At 37.1% G+C, this 13,600-nt stretch overlaps 1 pseudogene; it reads right to left on the reverse strand.

Annotated features, from left to right (window-relative positions):
* Window positions 1-4,563: 4,563 nt before the first annotated feature.
* On the reverse strand, window positions 4,564-5,633 carry LOC122118362 (annotated as a pseudogene).
* Window positions 5,634-13,600: the final 7,967 nt, after the last annotated feature.

The following is a 13,600-nucleotide window of genomic DNA, read 5'->3' on the forward strand; positions in this document are numbered from 1 at the left end:
TGAAAATGGAACAGTGAATCTTCCTAAGATTTGTTTGCAAAGGAAGAATTCTGAGGAGAGAGAATAACAGAATGCATAACTTTGACTAAGACATATTGTATACATAAATAGACCTACTAAAACACAACTAACTGAGGCTAATAAAAAGAAAACTGACTGAATAAAAGTTTAGGCTATCATGTAATAGGGCATAGTTTTATCTATATTTATTGTCTTAGTTCTTCTTCGAGTTCTTAAAACACCTCATCTTTGGGGCTGGGAAGGTGGCTCAGTGGTAGAGCACTTGCCTTGCATGCCTGAAGCCCTGGGTTCGATACCTCAGCACCACATAAGCAAAAAGAAAAAAGCCAGAAGTGGCACTGTGGCTCAAGTGGTAGAGCGCTAGCCTTGAGCTGAAGAGCTGAGGGACAGCCCCCAGGCCCAGAGATCAAGCCCCACGACCGGACCCAAAACTAAATAAAAACAAAACAAAACATAACAAAACAAAACCCTCATCTTTGCACATGCAACTGAATGAGCTGTCCCATGCCCTTTGAGGACAGACACTATGAATGCTCCAAACTTCTCTCATGTGTCACAGATATCCAACACTGAGAGGCCATCTCTGTCTCACAGCTGAAACAATTGCTACATTTAAATGGCAAAGGAAGTGCTACAATCATGTGAATATCCCATTTCTACCTTAAGTAATCTTTCAGTTAAGGGTACTTCTCTAAACTAAAATATAAGTGTCAATTTGTAGTGAAAATGCTACAGGCTTGCAGAGTTTTCATGAAATGATGACAGTGTAGGTAATAGAATTGAGAATGTGTAAGCAAGGCAATGTTTATTAACATAATAGCAATTGGAGATCAGAAACATACAAAATTGAGGTGATGACAGTTGTAAGCAAAGTAAAAGCATGTTAGAACTTTTATCTTTCAGTAATAACTTGTTGGCTGTTTCAATGCAGTTGATGTATAACCAAAAATTGGTTCTTAGAAGACCTTGACATATTTGAAAGTTTGAGATATGTACTAAATGGTTAAAACAATCAAATAGTTTTATCAGGCATATCTTGGTAAATACTATAAGAAGGTGGCCGCGTGATTATTATTGCACATAATATTAAAGTAAAAAAGTCATTGCTTATCCATGTCCGTTATCTTTTTTGGCCTTTCAAAGACTACCTTCATCAACTCCCTCTGTTTTTTTCTGAGTTTAGAAACAATTCCATTTTAAAGTCAACAATGGTGAATTGTAAAAGATGTTTTCATCAATCAGACACAAGTAGCACGTATCTCATCATTAACACAAACTGATTAAATATATAGTAGAAGAGTTCACTATTTTTTTATACATTGGAATCTTGAAGGTCATCTTCCCTTTGAACTAAAATTTAAGTAATTTAGCAGAACTTTATTTCCACTTTATTTCCATAATGTGAATCAATTCAATCATATTTTCATTATTAAAGCTGAACAAACACAAAAGTAACTGGACTACAGTACACAATGATAAACTTTAATAACAGAAAAACATTTAAGTATGAGAATTCCCTTTTAATTGTAAAGCATACATAGTACAAAAAAGAAGACACTGAATTATTTCATTGTTAGTTAAGAGGAAGTTTTGCATATGGTAAGTACTTAATATTTTTTTCAAGTGAACCTCAAATTTATATCATCCCATGAATGCTTAAATAAAGCAGAGCACATTGTGTGTATTTTAAAAGTTTGTAAAATACTCTCATGGGTGCTCTCTTTGTAATCTAGGAACACTAAATAATTCCACTTACCCACCCACCTCCTTTTGCAGGAATATATTTAATATTTTACCTAGCAGAGGACTTCTGCTAAGACTTTATATTTATGCACAATTATTTTTTATATTTTATTGTAAAGGTAACCTTCAGGGGGGTTACAGTTACATAAGTCATTTCTTTTTGAACAGTGTCACCTCCTTCCTCATTTTCTCCCAAATAATCTCCTTCCAAACCTGTCTTCCCAAGTTGTATAGTGCATTTCCAACAGTGTCTACTGAATATCACTGCTGAATTGGTTCACCCTTTGTCCCACCATTTCTGTGCTTCCCCTTCCCCTCCCTAAATCAGATATGCTTATATACAAAACAAAAGGTACAGAAATCAAGAACAGTGACAAAAGGGAATAAACCAAAGGGGAAAAAACAAGCCACAAACAATGTAATAGAAAACCTCTGTTTCCATTTCTTGGAGTTCACTTTGATAAGTGTTATTTTATATGATCATATCCACATAGCTATTGGGCCCTTGTGAACTTCTCCTGAGAATATCCTCCTTTGTTATCACTGTGTGACTGTTTAAAGTGCTGTTTAATCATGTACAATTGTAATTTTTGTCTTTTACTCTCCATTGGGTTTACTTGAAGTTTTATAGGCACATTCTAATTAGAGATGAGGGAATTCATGCAGTCTATGTATCTTGGTGTGTGGCTTACTTTGCTTAATATAATTTTTGCAAGTGTTTTTATCTTCTTACAAATGGGGCAAAGACAATTTCATTTTGTATATATGTCACATTTTCTTGATCCATTTGTCCACTGAGGGTCATCTGGGTTGATTATGTATCTTAGCTATGATAAACAATGCTTCAATGAATATGGTCGTGCTGCTGGCTTTGGTTTGGGGGTCATTTGGATAAATGATCAGGTGTGGATTGCTGGGTCATAAGCAAGCTCTTTGTTTAGTCTTTTGAGGAACCTCCACAATGCTTTCCAGAGTGATTAAACAAGTTTACATTCCCACTAACAGTGTAGTAGTGTTTCCTTTTTTCCATAACCCCGCCTTGATCTGTTATTGTTAGTTTTCCTCATAATGGCCATTTTAAATGGGATGAGGTAGAGCTCAATGTTGTTTTGAGTTGCATTTCTTTTATGGCCAGAGAAGTTGAACATTTCTTCATATGTCTAATGGCCATTTCCTCCAAAATCAGGAAGGAGTCAATGTTCTCTACTCTTCTTTGGTATAGTACTGGAATTCCTAGCAAGAGCAGTAAGGCCAAACACCAACATAAAGGGGATCCAAATACGGAAAGAAGAAGTAACCCTATCTGTCTTTGAAGATGACATGATTTTGTATATTAAAAAACCCTTAGATTCCTCTCCCAAGTTACTTGAGCTGATCCAACACTTTTGCAAACTAGCAGGGTATAAAATTAACCCTTAAAAATCAGTAGTTTTCTGTATGCCAATATTGAGAAGAGCTAGGCTGCAACCAGAAAAGCAATTCCATTTGTAATAGCCTCAAATAAAAATACCTAGGAAATAACTTAACGAAAGCTACAAAGGGCTTCCTTGATGAAAACTTTCAAAACCTGAAAAAAATTAAAGCAGATTTAAAGAAATGGAAAACCCTGCCATGTTCCCATATTGCAAGGATTAATATGGTGAAAATAGCAATACTTCCAAAGGCTATCTACAAATTCAATACAATACTCATCATTATTCCAACATCATTGTTCAGTGATATAGAAGAAGCAATCAAAAATTCATATTGAATAATAGATGAACCCTAACAGCAGAAACAATCCTTAGCAGGAAGAAAAGTACTGGAAGAGTATGAATACCAAATGTCAAACTCTATTACACAGCTGTAGTAATGAAAACAACTTGGTATTCACACAAAAACAGACCTGAGGACCAATGGAATAGAACTGAAATCAAAGTAATGAACCCACAGTCCTATAGCAACCTATTCTTCAATACGGGAGCAAAAAACACCCTCTACAACAAATTGTGCTGGCAGAATTAGCTATACATGTGTAGAAAATGGAAACTAGATACTTATATACCACCCTGCACTAGAATCAACTCCAAATGGATCAGAGACCTCAGTGTAAGACCAAATAACCTGAATATATTACAGGAAGGGATAGAGACAACACTAGGGCCCCTTAACACAGGTGGAAACTTCCTTTGTAAAGATCCATACTCACCACAAATCAAAGAAAGACTGGAAAAATGGGACTGCTTCAAAATGCAGTTTCTGCATGGCAAAGGACACAGCTAGCAAGATAAATAGAAAGCTCACAGAGTGGGAGAAGATCTATGCATCAGACAAGGGCCTCATATCAAAAATATACTTGGAGCTCAAAATATTAAACCTCCCAAAAACAAATTCTCAAAGAATCAATAACCCAATTAATAAGGGCTAAAGACTTCAAGAAAGACTTCTCCAAAGAAGAAAAAAGAATGTGTACATTTCTGATAATCTTCAAATATTTTGAAGGAGAACACAGCTTTATACTTTATGGAGCTAGTGCAATCCTGCATAGCCTTGGTCAAAATGCAAAGCACAATAACAAAAAAATATTCTAGTACAAGAGAAGACATTGAAGATAAATTTAAGGCCTTAAAATGAATGAATCTAACATAAAGCTGAAATATAAACCATAAATTATCCATCTGAAGGGCAAGCAATTTGACAGTTTACCTTCAGCTCTGTGAACAAGAAAACAGTAACTACTCATGCTTGTGGTCTATATCAGAAACCTTCTGCATAAAGGAAGAGTAAAGTCAGTATCGATTTCTACTGTCCATGGGAGAGTCAGGACTGCTTTAGCAGTTTGCATGGAAGGACAAACAGTGAGCGTTGTGCAGATGCCTGTGCTTGAAAGGCTTCTGCCACTAGGTAAGTGTGAAACTGAATCATGGCCTTCTACCCAGATATTTCTGTTATGTCAGCTGCGTTGCAGTTTTTCCCATTTTTACCTATCGTGTCAAGATACACTGCACATATGAATCAAGTCTATGGCTTGTGCTTTCAATTGTTCTAAATGGCAAATCTGCAAAGGTAAGGGTATGAGCAACATTGTCTACTGAGAGGTTGTTACACAAGTCTTCTTCATGGTGACCGTCAGCCATTCCAGTGCATAGTGATCTGTGTCTGCCAACATGTTGACAACCATTTGTATCAAGGGTTGTTTTGTTCCCATGTAAACGAATCTCATCATTTCTTTTAAAACCTCAGGGTTTTAAATCACTTGTTTCCACTTGATTCTTTTTGCTGTCTTCCTCTTCATGTTTTAATATTGTATTAAATACCAGTGATCCAGATTCAACACAGGTTTATGAGACTTAAATTCTCATCATCAGACAAAAACCAAACGAATGAAGCCTGCCATCTGTAATTTTTGTATTTTCCTGGAGATTAGCTAAATCTTCAATTAGTATGTCCTGATATGTTTGATAAATCTTCAACCACACTCATCTCACAAAATATTATCAGCTTGCCATCTGGTACAAGATCACCAGCTTCATCAAGAAAGAAATTCCTTCTAGTGAATTTTTTAAATCCCCAGTCCTTTCTTGGCACAAACTAACATGCTCTTCACCTTTCCATTGCTTTTGTTTCTTCCCTCTTGCCATCCAGAAGGAGAAAACTGAATTTTTCTCCAACTTCACTTTTGAGGCAGCTGACATTTCATTTTGGCCCTTTGTCCAGATAAAAATGTTGAAATGTTTAACACTTCACGCATTTCTTCTCTGTAAAAATGAGATATTAATGGTCCACATGTAGGAAAAGTTTTCTGCTTTCACCTGTGTGTGACACTAGCTTTCTGCTATAGAACCAGTAGACATATCTCCAGACAGAGATGGGGTGGGTTCCTGAGACATTGCCACTTCAAGGCAGACGTTTAGGAGTGACACCCTATCAAACCATGTTGAATAATAATAATTTTTGGATTGCTATTTCTCTGTCATTGAAGAATGAGGTTGGGATAATGATAGGTATCTCATTGAATTTGTAGATAGCCTTCGGCAGTATTGCCATTTTCACCATCTTAATCCTCCCAATCCAGGAGCATGGGAGGTTTTCTACCTCCTTAGTTCTGCTTTAATTTCCTTTTTCTGCTGCACTATTCTCATTGTTGGCATATAGAAAAGCCATTGATTTTTGAAGGTTAATTTTATACCCTGCTACTTTACCTAAGTTTCCGATCTACTCAAGTAACTTGGGAGTGTATTCCATGGTTTTGGGGTTTTTTTTTTTTTTTTTTAATTGGTCATGGGGATTGAACTCTGGGCTTGGGCACTCTCCCTGTGTCTTCAGCTCAAGGCGAGCACTCTACTGCTTGAGCCACAGAGCCATTTCCGGTTTTCTAATGGTTTATTGGAGATAAGAATCTCCTGGACTTTCCTGCCCCGGCTGGCTTTGAACTGCCATCCTCCGATCTCACCCTCCTGCGTAGCTAGGATTACAGGCGGGAGCCACCGGCCCCTGCCTTCCATGGGGTTTTTAAATACAAGATCATGTCATCTGCAAAGAAGGAGAGTTTTACTTCATCTTTCCCTATTTAGATCCCCTTTATGTTTACATATTTTCTTATTGCTGAAGCTAGGCATTCTAATCTAAATTGAAGAGAAGTGGAGAGAATGGACATCCTTGATATCTGAGAGAGGGCTGAGAGAATGCAGGGCCTAATTTCAATGTTTCTGAATTTGGACAGATTTGCTTTGTGTCCCAAAATGTGGTCCATGTGCTGCTGAGAAGAATGTGTGTTCTCATGCTGCTGGGTGATACATCCTGTAGTTGTCTGTTACGTCTAGTTGGTGTATGCAGTTGTTTATATCTCAGGTTTCTCTGTTGAATTTTTGCAGAGTTGATCTATCCAGTGGGGAGAGTGGTGTGTAAAGCCCCCAACAATTCATGTCTTTGGATCTATGTGTCAATTTAAGGAAAGTAGTGTTTCTTGGATAAATTTGGGTGCTCCTGTATTTGGTGAATAGATTTTTAGAAATGTTATATATTAATTTATTTTTAAGCCTATTTCATGTGATATTAGGATTGTAACTACCACCTGTTTATGGGGGCTATTTGCTTGGTAGATTTTGTTTCAGCCTTTCACTTTCAGAATGTTTGTTTTTGAAGGCAGCAGATAGAAGGATCTTGCTTTTTTTATTGTGAAAATACTGTGCAGAAGGGTTACAATTACATGGGCAAGATAATGAGTACATTTCTTATCAAGCATTGTAGCTTCTCCCCGCACCCCCACCCCCACCTCGCTCGCTCCTACCCCCCCCCCCTCCCCCCCCGCCCCAAAGTTGTAAAGTTCCTTTTTGACATAATGACTTGTACATCTCATTGTTGCAATGGGTCCACCTGTATCCCTATTTAAACGATTTGTTTTTCCCATTCCCTTCCAGAAATTATACTCACATCAAATACAGTGAAAGCAGGGGTTATACTGTGGGAGAGGGACATACAAAGCAACAAAAAAAAATCTTATAAGTGTGTTAGAAACAATCGCATGAATGAAAAATTACATTTGAGAATATATTTTAGGGTTCATTTTCCTAATATCAACGTATCTGACCTGTACTACTTGACTCAGACATGTATTAGATATTGCAAACAAGAGAAACCATGGGACCTATTTTTCTTTGGGCCTGGCTTATTTCACTTAATATAATCTTTTCCAAGTCTTTCCATTTCCTAACAAATGGGGCAATGTCATTCTTTCTGATGGAGGCATAGAATTCCATTGTGTACATATACCACATTTTCTTGATCCATTCATCTACTGAGCGGCATCTGGGTTGGTTCCATATCTTAGCTATAGTAAATAATGCTGCAATAAACATAGTCGTGCTGGTAGCTTTAGGGTGGTCTTGTTTGCAAACATTTGGAAAAATGCCCAAAGGTGGGATTGCTGGGTCATAGGGAAGCTCTATGTGGAGTCTTTTGAGGAACGTCCATACTGCTTTCCAAAGTGGTTGAACAAGTTTACACTCCCAACAACAATGCAGTAAGGTTCCCTTCTGTCCACATCCCCTCGAGCATCTGTTGTTATTAGAGTTCTTGATTATAGCCATTCTAACTGGAGTGAGGTGGTATCTCAATGTTGTTTTGATTTGTATTTCTTTTATGGCTAGGGAAGTTGAGCATTTCTTCATGTGTCTATTGACCATCCTTCTTTCCTCTTCAGAGAAGTTTCTCTTTAAGTCTTTAACCCACTTATTTATTGGGCAGTTGTTTCTTTGATGATTTGTTGTTGGTGGATTTCATTTTTTGAGTTCCAACTATACTTTAGATATGAGACCCTTGTCTGTTGTATGGCTAGTGAAGATCGTCTCCCAATCCGTGGGCTTTCTATTGATATTGATAGTTATGAAGGATCTTGCTTTTTGACAATCTATGCTGCTTAATTGGAAAGTTAAGCCCATTAATATTGAGAGGTAGGATTGAGAGATATCTGGTAGTTCCTGCCATGCTATCCACTTTCTGAGCGTCTGTGTCTACTATGATCATCTGATCCTCCGTTTGAGGCCTTTTCTCTGCCTTTCTCACACTCTTGTTGGTTTTCTATGTGTAGGATATATTTAAGTTTCTTTTGTAATGCTAGTTTGGTGGAGATATATAGTTTCACTTTTTCCTTGCTCTGGAAGGTTTTTCTTTGTCCCTCCATTATGAAGGAGCATTTAGCTGGGTAAACTATTCTTGATTGATTGTTATTATTGATTTTTTTTTCTCCCTGACAGCTTTAAGGATCCTTCCCTTGTTTTCTATTGATCCTGTGCAGATTACAATGGGACAGTGGGAAGTGCTGTTTTGGTCCGGTCTATTTTGGTTGTAAAGACTTCTTGTATCTGAATGGTCCTATCTTTTTGTATGTTTGGATAATTCTCTGATACGATTCCTTTAAAATAAATTTCCTAGACATTTATTTTGTATCTCTAGGGCCTCCTCTATGCCCATTAACCTTAAATTAGGCCTTTGATGGCATGTCCTGTCTGTGGAATGGATCTATTATATTTCTTGGATTTGATTTGTATACTTGTCTGTTCTTTCTGTGTAGTTTCTAGGCTACCTTCAATCCCAGAGTTTCAATCTTCTGCATGGTTTAACCTACTGTGAAGACTTTCAACTTTGTTGTTTTTTTTTCTTTCCTTCTGTTTGTCAAATTGATGGCTCCAATTTCTTTGTTTCAAATTTTCTTAGATCTTGTATGGACTTCTTTACTTTCTTGATTTGGTTGTCAGTGTTCACCCTCAGATCTCTTAGTTAAGTGGTTATAATTTCATTAGACTCACTTTCTTTCTCTTGGATTCAATGAATTCCTCCATCTTTCTTTTTGTGGAATCCATGAATTCCTCTATTAATCTTTGGTTAGCCTGGTCGCACTCCTGCAATTCTCTGTTAGACTTTTTTGAGCCTCATCATGCTCATGTATTGTCTTATAACACTCACACGGAGCCCATGGAGGCTTTCAGTCTTTTCATTAGGCATGTTTTTGTTTGTTTGTTTAAATTTTGTTGGTTCTGGGGCCTGAAATCTAGGCCTGGGCACTATCCCTCAGCTCTTCAGCTCAAGGCTAGCGCTCTACCACTTGAGCCACAGCACCACTCCCAGCTTTTTCTGCTTATGTGGTTTGAGAAATTGAACCCAGGGCTACATGCATGCAAGGCAAGCACTCTACCTCTTGAGCCACCTTCCTAGACCCTCATTCAGCATATTTACCAGTAGTGTTTGTAGAGCATTTTGACAACTCTCCTCTGGATTATTCATTAACTGTTCTGCTGTCTTTTATAGAATGAGTGAGAATTGAGATTCCTTGAACTATCATTTTCTTGTGTTCCTATGACTTGTTTGGCCCATTTGGGTATGAACACAAAACCAATTCCATGCTAGGCAAGCATCACCCCGTAGCCCTGTAGTTGCACAGATTTTTTTTTGACACAGTCACAATGAGTACAGATAGAATCTAGCTCAACAACAAACAACCAGGGATCAAAGGATGTAGAAAATCAAAGAAGCCAGGGGATCAGAAATTAAGAGATATAGGGAGAATTATGAGGAAAATGTAATATTAGAGGAATGTAGGGAGGGAAAGGAAGAGAGGAATGATAACTAAGACTTAAATTCAGAAACAAATAGAAAAAGAAACAATTAAAAAGTGAAAAACAAAGTAGTTATGTATGCAAAAAGAGATAATACTACAATTAAAGGAGTTAAGGTAGAGATACAATATTAGAGGAATGTAGGAAGGGAAATGAAGAGAGGGAAAATAACTAAGACCTAAATTCAGAAACAAAAAGAATAAGAAAAAAAGAAAAAGAAACAGAAATCTCAGAATTTTACTCATTGACCTTGTCCGGAAGGACAAGAGCCTGATCCAGTGGCAATAGGCACGAGGCAGCCTACCATGGTGGCTCAGGGCAACAATTCAGAATCATACTGCAGATTGTGAATCAATACCACTTTTGGCCAAACCTACAGGTAAGGCAAGTTATCTGTTCCCTGCCTCATTTTCTGCTTGATTAGCTTGTAAACAGTGGTGATACCTTTTTATACATTTGTTCTCAGAATTAAAGGTATTGATGTTCATGTTTAGAATCAAGTTTGCCTCAGAGTAAGAAAAATGAATATTTAAGGAAAATGGATGCATTTCTGGCCCACAGAAATTAGTCTTCTCTGTGAGTTTGTAATTGCTCTGAACAAACCTGTGCCTTGAACAAAGCCACTATTGCACATCAATAGGACATTTCTGTACCTTTGCTCTTGGTTTTCCCTGATCATTTCTGGTTTGATGGCCTTGGGATTAAAAGGTTTCTTTAATCCATTCCTTCAGTTTGTCAGCACTCACCAAGTAGTTGTTTCTATAATGATCCATGGAGAGCTGGGCGCCAGTGGTTCAAGCCTGTAATCTGCTCAGGAGGCTGAGCTCTGAGGTTGGCAGTTCAGACAGCCTGGGAAGGAAGGACCATGAGACTCTTATCTCCAATCAACCACCAGAAAACCAGAAGTGATGCTGTGGTTCGAGTAATAGAGCACTAATATTGAGCGGAAGAACTCAGAGCCAGCACCCAGGCCCAGAGTTCATGCCCAGCAACCAACAAAAAAAATCCAAAGAGATAACTAAAGGCCAGTATCCCCTAGCCTTGCAAGTTGTCAAGACACCCTTGCTAGTGAGTAGTATCTATAATGTAGCCTCTCCTACAAATATGGTGTAAAATACCTATGCAAACACTTCCGGGAGACAGGTTGTCCTACCTTTCTCCCTGCCTTTTCAATATACCTGCATGTACTAATTACTCAGGACTAACTCCAATATACTTTTGAGATTTCAAGTCTTTCCTAAAAAGCAGTGTGGGAAACCTATGGTGTTTTATTTTCTGAATCTTCTACTCTCTATGTCAGAGAGAGGTGACCCACATTACATTCTTTACCTCAAGCACAAATACCACACTGGAGTCTCCTGGTCATTTGAAATGCTCTATATTGTATCACAGTCTTCTCCAAAATGTATCTAATGATATCCTATACATTAAGAATTGAAGTTTAGCCGGGCACCGGTGGCTCACACCGGTAATCCTAGCTACTTAGAAGGTTGAGATCTGAGGATAACGGTTCAAAGCCAGCCCAGGTAGGAAAGTCTGTGAGACTTAAGTGGTAGAGTGCTAGCCTTGAGCTGAAGAGCTGAGGGACAGCATTTCGGCCCAGAATTCAAGACCCACGACCAACCAAAAAAAAGAATTATAGTTCATATTTGACTAATATTTCCCAAGGAAATTGTTTAATATATTGAAATGGAGGGTTAAAATGGAACTCTAGAGATAGTAACATTTCAAGAATTGGAATATGATTGGAATATGATGTATCTGGAGCTAGAGAATGGGGAATATGAAAATTGAATATGCAATTTTGACAACTTGCAAGGCTCACTGACAGTAGCATTTAGTTATCATTTGACAAATTACTGGAATGGATGTTCAAGAATTGAAGAAATATTGGAGTGCTGTTACTAGTCTTGATTAATATAAGTAAGGGCATATCAATGATTAGACAGAAAGAAACTTGATCTTAATTTTGCTAAGTCAATTTATCATTCCTTAGGAAGAGTCTGAAAAATTCAAAGCAATCCAAGACACAGAAATAAAATTTCAGAAGCACCTCATAATTATCTACCATCATCACTCATCTACTTAATGGGTGAAATGTTTATTTGTGTTCCATTTATTTAATATATAACTTCAGCAAGACATTTTTTAAGAATTGTAGGAACATTATATTAGGATTTCCATTGTTACTGTTATAAGCTCTCTTCCTTTTCTAAGAAACTGCAGACTTAGGTGATAAGAATTAATTATTTTAAGTTTCTCAAAAGATGTTTCATGTCTTACAGAATAAAAATTATATCCATGTTAATGTCTGTGTGTTTTCCTATTCCTTGAAAAGTTTTATCTCTTTGAACTTTTCATATTGCATGATGGAAACATTACATTTTAAGAACCATGGAAATGAATGCCTCTTTTATATAGATATTATTCATCTTAAAATTTTGAAATCCCTTTCAACAATTATTATACATTTTAAAAGAATGACAGCAATGTAAAACAGATTTTCTCTGCCATCGGGCGAAAGGAGAGCAAATGGAGAGGTTGAAAGTGAATATGGTCAAAATACTTGTGTACATGTATGAACGTGAAAGTTTAGTGAGATTCACATGGGAAGAGGGGAGAGGATGACAGTGATGGAGATAGTGCATGATCCAAGCTACATTGAATGTATGGTGATATGGACATATATAGGTATATATTAAAATGAAACCTCTTGTACAATTAATTGATGCAAATATTTTCAAGTGTGGAAATTTAAATAATTTTAAATCGATGAGATCCAACATAATTTTCTTCCATATTTTCTACACCTTGTTACTATTAGCCTGTAACATATCACTAATTAGTACCGTTATTTACATTTCCTCTTTGTCTATGTTCGCTGCCATAAATGAGATCCTTTACCTGGCTTCTAAGATATAGAAATGAAAAGAAGTATGTACTACATTCATTACTTATTCACCAATTTTTTTTCTGCTAGGTTCCTTGGCTCCTACTCATCCCTAATTTTCTCACAGGACATTAATGTGGAAAAGGTGGTATTTACATATAACTACATTTTCATGATTAATGTATGTTATTTACATTTATGAATTTTATATTTACATATTTTCTATATTTTAATTTTTATTTTAAGTCCAACGGGGTTTCAGTTCCACAAGTCAGATTATCACTACATCATGATCACTGTCATCATTTCTATTTTTCTCCCCATCTCTTCCTATCCCATGCAAATACTGAGGTTGGACAGTATTTTCAGACCATCACAACTACACTATGTTTTCTACCTACTGTGGTATTAACTATTGTAAAATGAACTCATATTTGTTGTTGTTAGTCATAGGGCTTGAAATCAGGGCTTGAGTGCTGGCCTGAGCTCTTTTGCTCAAATCTAGTGTTGTACCACTTTGAGCTTCAATACCACTTCTGTTTTTCTGGTGGGTAATTAGAGATAAGGGTCTCATGGGAGGTTTCTGCTGGGGGTTGCCTGTGAACCATGATTGCCAGCTCTGGCCTCCTGAGTAGTTAGGATTACAGGAGTGAGCCACCAGAGCCTGGCATTGAAATGACTAAATTTTAAATGTAATATAAAGAATACTGATTTTCCAGGGAACGTAAATGATGAAAGAAAGCCCTTCAGTAACTTAATTTCACCTCACAGACCTCTAGATTCTCCTTCATAAACTTGATTTACATAGTAAAGTAACAGTGCTCTGTTGTTTTGAGCCACTGAATTTATGGAA

Source organism: Dipodomys spectabilis, unplaced genomic scaffold (genome assembly GCF_019054845.1).
Source record: "Dipodomys spectabilis isolate Male_0828 unplaced genomic scaffold, ASM1905484v1 ptg000148l, whole genome shotgun sequence".
Lineage (NCBI taxonomy): Eukaryota > Metazoa > Chordata > Mammalia > Rodentia > Heteromyidae > Dipodomys > Dipodomys spectabilis.